Raw genomic sequence first — 6,406 nt, forward strand, 5'->3', positions numbered from 1 at the left:
CATTAAATCCCCATTACTTATTTATTTTATAACTGGAGGTTTGTACCTTTTTATCTCCTTCACGTATTTCACCCATCTTCCCCCACCTCCCCTCTGGTAACTACTAGATAGTTCTCTGAATCTGGGTCTGTCTCTGTTTTGTTTTTAGGTTCCACATATAAGTATTTATCTGACTTAAAATGGCAATATTTTATTCTTTTTATGGCTGAGTAAAATTTAATTGTGTGTGTGTATATATATATACATATATACACCTGTGTATATACATATGTGTGTGTGTGTGTGTGTGTGTATGTAAATTTTGGCATGATTGTTTTTGACGTGGGGAACTCTCTTGTTGCAACATCCAGTTTGCGTATACACATATATATGTGTGTGCATATATACACACACATATGTATATTCACATATACATACACTATATATATCTCACATCTTCTCTGTTCATCTAACAATGGACTCAGGTTGCTTCCGTATCTTGGCTATTGTAAATAATGCTGCAATGAACATAGGAGTTCATAGATCTTTCAAATGAGTGTTTTTGTTTTCTTCAGGTAAATAAATACTCAAGCAGAATTGCTAGATCATATAACATTTTGTTTTTTGGTGGGGGTGTAGTTCTATTTTTAATGTTTTGAGGAACTCCATACTGTTTTTCATAGTGGCTGCACTAATGTATTCCCACCAGCAGGAAATCATTCATTGTCATTTCCAAGAAAAATGTGAAAATACTGTATTTTTTTTTAAAATGAAATTTAAAAAAATATTAAAAAAAAATAAATTTATTTCCTATCAATGCTTCCCAGAGGCAACCTCTTTTATGTGTTCATTATATATGATTTTAGACCTTTCTCTGTGCTTTTACAAACTTTCATATGTACCTACAGAAAATACATGGTATCATGTTATAGGTATGTAATCTTTAAATATAAATCTTATCACCTTCACTCATTCATCATTCTGCATTCCATCAACTTATCCAGTAATGTGTGTGTGTGTCTATATATATATATGGTATATACTTTTTAATACAATCACTTTTGGAGTAATTACCCCAAAAGTGAGTATACTACTACTCCATTCCACGATTATATCAAAGATTAGTTTCCTCCAATGGGACATTAAGATTGTTTCCAACTTTTTGCTAGTACAAAAAAAGTCTCCTTCACATATATGCTAATGTTACTGCAGATATTAAGAAACAGAATTGTGGAAATGAAATGACTTCACCATTTCTTCTACTCTTACCAGCAGTATATAAAAATATCTGTTTCCTAGACTTTTACCAACATTTGCTAAGCTCTCATTTTTTGCAATCTGTTGAAAAATGACATTGTGGGGCAGCCTGGGTTGCTCAGTGGTTTGGCACTGTCTTCAGCCCAGGGCGTGATTCTGGAGACCCAGGATCGAGTCCCACGTCGGGCTCCCTGCATAGAGCCTGCTTCTCCCTCTGCCTGTGTCTCTGCCTCTCTCTCTCTCTCTCTTTCTCTCTCTCATGAATAAATAAATAAAATCTTAAAAAAAAAAAAAAAGAAAAGAAAAATGGCATTGTGTTGTTTTAATTTAAAATTCCCTGAGAGGGCAGCCCGGGGGCTCAGCAGTTGAGTGTGTCTGCCTTTGGCCCAGGGCATGATCCTGGAGACCCAGGATCGAGTCCCATGTCAGGCTCCCTGCATGGAGCCTGCTTCTGCCTCTCTCTCTCTCTCTCTGTCTCTCTCTCTGTGTGTTTCATTAATAAATAAATAAAATCTTAAAAAAAAAAAGTTCCCTGAGAACTACTAAAATATATTGGTCATTTTTATTTCTCTCTGTGAATTTCCTGTTATGTCTTTTTTTAAGTGTGTTTCTTTTACTGTTTTAAGTAACTCCCATACCCAGCTGGGGCCTCAAACTCACCACCAAGAGATCAAGTATCATGTGCTCTATTGACTGAGCCATCCAGGAGCCACCTCCTCCCACCCTGTTTATATCTTTGTAGTACTCTGTCAGGTATTATGTCTTGTCCTTACTAAGAAGTAAAAGTTCTAGGGCCTCCTGGGTGGTTCAGTCAGTTAAGCATCTAACTCTTGATTTTGGCTCAGGTCATGATGTCAGGGTTGTGAGATGGAGCCTGCTTAAGATTCTCTCTCTCACTCTCCCTCCAAAAAAAAAAAAAAAGAAAAAAGGGGAAGGAAAAGTTCTTTATATAATATGGCTACTACTTCTTCATCTGACATATATCTATCACTACAGCAGATGCTATGGTGTGCCAATCAGATTCGCCACTTCAGAAATGAAACATTTCAACCCCAGATGCTGGGAGTGTTAGCAGCTGACAGCTCTCAGCTAAGTCTCTCTCCAGAACTTCCCTCATCAAAAAGAGCCACTTTGTCCAGGTCATGCACCCTCGCTGGCTCCCTGGAAGTAAAGGGGTCCAAATCAGATTTCTATTTTATTGGGTAAGTAAAACATAACACCCAGACATGTTTGTAAGAGGCCATAAATTATTTTCATCTGCCTGGGATGGCCAGAATTGAGATTGGTTAATTTTGCTAATGTCTTTGCAGATGTTTTTTAAAACATGGGAATGTGGCTACAAGCACTTCTGAGGTACATTTTTTTTTTTTGTGATAGTAAGTTTAACAAAGAATAACTGATCTTAATGGCCAGCTTTTTATTTTTATTTTTGAAAGAGAGAGAGAATGCAGGGGAGAGGCAGCAGGAGAAGGAGAGAGATCCTAATCAGGGTCCATGCCCAGCACAAGCCCACCAGGGCTCAATCCCAGGACCCTGAAATCATGACCTGAGCCGAAGCCAGACACTTAACCAACTGAGCCACCCAGGTGCCCCCTGAGGGTCTTTAAATACTAAAAATAGGAAATTATGCAGTGCCTCTTCAATGGTAGATACTGTGAGGTGTGAAGCTCAACAGTTTTCCACAGTCAAGTTTCTTGCCACTTACTCTGAAGTGAAGTCCACATCCAGAGAAGAGCAAATATTGTGGAGAGGGGCAGGGTGATACTTGATGCCTGATCTCTAGTTTTTTCTGAGCTACATCCCCGCCCTTTCCCACTTTCATATCCAACATTTCCCTGAATTTTTGAGCAAAATATTCTATGTTATTTTGCTTAAGCTTGCTCAAAATGTGTGTCTATCTTGTAACTAACAGAGGCCAAATACACATGATGGGTCTTCCAAGGCTTGGAGGCATGGCAACACTGAATACAGAGCTGTGCTGGACAAGGGTAGGGGCCAGACAAGGTCATCTGTGACAGCTGGGCTTCACGGAAGTAATCTGTGCTCTGCAACTATTTGCTTCTTGACTTTTATATGTTTCTTTGGTTTCCCTTTCCTTTAGTTTCTCAGACAAGTTTTATTTTTTATTTTGTAGAATTTTTAAAAAGATTTTATTTATTTATTCCAGAGAGAGCGCAGGGGGAAGAACAGAGGCAGTGGGACAAGCAGACTCCACACTGAGCACAGAGCCCAACGCAGGGCTCAATCTCAGAACTCCAAGATCATGACCTGAGCTGAAACCAAGAGTCAGATGCTTAACCAATTGATCTACCCACGTGCCCCCAGACAAGTATTATTTTTAAGAAATTTAGGCCAGTCTCAGTTGAGTCAAAGGGAAAATTTTTCCTCACCTGGGCTGGGCTAGGTAAGGGTGTCCAAGCATAACAGAAGCCAGGAACCATGAAGGCAGGGGGCCTGGGGCAGCTTGAGAAGAAGCTAGGAGCAGAGAAATCAGGGACAACTGTCATCCTGAGTCCTTCTCATCAGAATCTTGTTCCCTGGATCCTGAGGGACACTCTGCCAGGCAGAAAGCCATCTCCATAACACAAGTAAGGGGAAGTAAATGGCCTCTGTGATCATAGGAGAATCTAATGAGAAGCAGAGGCCAAATGGTAACTGGGTCATCAGATTCCTGATGTTTGTGCTGGGCCAAGGCCTTTCCCTTGCTTGGTTGTTAACCTGGGACAATTCTCTTCTAGAAACATGACAAAGAGGCCATGGCTGGCACTTGTTCCTCAACCAGGCTGAGGAGACTAGACAATGCTTTTGGTTTGGAACAGGAAGTTTTACAGAGGCAAAATGAAGCCTAAGCATACAGCGGTTCCACAGGAGTGGTGCTGAGGGAGACTGTCTCATGGAAGTACCTGAAGGCCACAAGAAATGCTAGAGTCTGGATCTGAACAAGGGGAACAACTGTTGTTTTATATTATGAAAATACCAACAACATATAAATCAATACCCACACCTAATTTTTTTTCTCACTTTTAGCATTCTTTGCTGCTCAGCTCTCATATATTTGGTGTCACTACCATTAGGTGCAAATGCATGCAACAATTTAAAATAGGATAGAAAACTCCAGATTTAAAATATATTACCTGGCCAGGGACACCTGAGTGGTTCAGTCAGTTGTGTTGGCTCAGGTCATAATCTGTGGGTCCTGAAATGGAGCCCTGTGTTAAGCTCTGTGCTTCTCTTTCGGCCTCTCATCCAACTCATGCTCTCTCGCACGAGCAAGCAAGCTCTCAAAAACATAAATAAAATTTAAAAGAATATATATATGTGTGTGTGTGTGTATATATTAGTATATATATATTCATTCATTCCCTGGCCAAATAACATATCACAGGCTTCTTTAAGTGAGAGACAGTATAGCATTGTGGTGAGGAGCAACCCCTCCCAGCCCTGTGCCACTATGAGCTGGCTGAGCTGTGCCACCTGCTAAGTGTGGCAGGAAATAATATACATTTCAAGTAGTCACTCTTTAGGAAGGAAGAGATCTACAGTATGGCAGTTATGATTAGAGAAGTTGCATTGGAGCAATTTCTATGTTTTCCAGAGACTAGAGTTAGGTGATAATGCAGGGGATGACCCCAGCCCCACTCCAAAATTCAAGAGGAAGGATTTCTCCACCAAACACCATGACCTTAAGATTAGCCCTCCAGACACCTGGGTGGCTCAGTGGTTGAGCGGCTGCCTTCTGCTCAGGTCGTGATACTGGAGTCCTGGGATCGAGATCGAGTCCCGCATCTAGCTCCCGGGGGGGCGGGGGGGTGTAGCCTGCTTCTCTCTCTGCCTGTGTCTCTGCCTCTCTCTGTGTCTCTCATGAATAAATAAATAAAATTATTTATTTATTTATTTATTTATTTATTCATTCATTCATTCATTCATTCATGAGAGACACATACAGAGAGAGAGAGGCAGAGAGAGAAGAAGCAGGCACCATGCAGGGAGCCCAATGCGGCTCTCAACCCCCGGGACTCCAGGATCATGCCCTGGGCTGAGGCAGGCGCTAAACTGCAGAGCCACCCAGGTATCCCTAAACAGAAGTCTTTAAAAAAAAAGCCCTCAGCCCCCAAACTTCCTAAAGCCATTGCATTGAGAAGAGCAAAGTCCTTCCCTCTTGGATGCCAGATTCTCATGCAAATTACTTTTGTCAATCTCCCCCGCTCATCTGGGTTCCTCCTAGCATTAGATTCTGAGGATCTTATATTCATGCCAGCATCTTCCATCTTGGCCCTTGATCTAAGCTCTGCTCCCTTGCTATTCCCATCCCTGTACTCCAAATTGAAGCTAAAAGCCCTTTACCCCCAGCAATTGGCCTCATGGGCTCTGAGTATCTTAGAAAATATACAAAAGAAGTTTTTTAGATTTCAAATACTTGACACAAATCAAGAATAAGATGACCTTCATTAAGCCAATCATACTAACAAGTAACCTGGCAAACATGAAAAATTTATAAAATGTAATAGCCCAAAGGATTCTAGGCACACATAATGTAAGGATTCTATATATCTTAAGGAGCAATCTTTTGAATGTTTTAACATTGTGTTCTCTGTGAAAAAGATATTCCATAGAGAGGAGACTCCAATTTAATAAAAAGGACTATAGTTCAATGTGTGACAGGGGAGGAACCCAGTCTCGGGAGCAGGTTTACTCGAGAGCCATACACCCCCAATCCCAATCCCAATGTTCTCTGGATATAGGAGCTGGAGGCAACTCCTTGCAGCCCATACATGGCTTTGTTTCTTCTCCCTATAGCCAGCCCCCTCTGATATGCTTAAATATCCCGAGGCCAAGCCCACCCCTCTTGCCTCAATGTGCACTGCTTATTAGCGCCTACACTAAACACACAGGTGTGAGTCCTCCTCACACCCATGGTCTGTTCTCCTTGCTGGGCAGAGAATAGCTCTGCACGCTTGCCTTCCAGCCTACCCGCCCCCTCCCCGCCCCCGGGTTTTTTATTTGTGCTTGTTCCTCCAGCCCACAGGACACATCCAGGATCATCAATGCCCCACGTGCTTCTCACCAGCCCTGTCTCTCACCCTGGGATGGTCTTTGCCTGTTTTGTTTTGTTCATCTCCGCTTTCCTTCTCTTTATTCTTCACCAGGCTCTTCACCAAACCCAACAGTC

The sequence above is a fragment of the Vulpes lagopus genome, chromosome 6 (assembly GCF_018345385.1).
Source record: "Vulpes lagopus strain Blue_001 chromosome 6, ASM1834538v1, whole genome shotgun sequence".
Lineage (NCBI taxonomy): Eukaryota > Metazoa > Chordata > Mammalia > Carnivora > Canidae > Vulpes > Vulpes lagopus.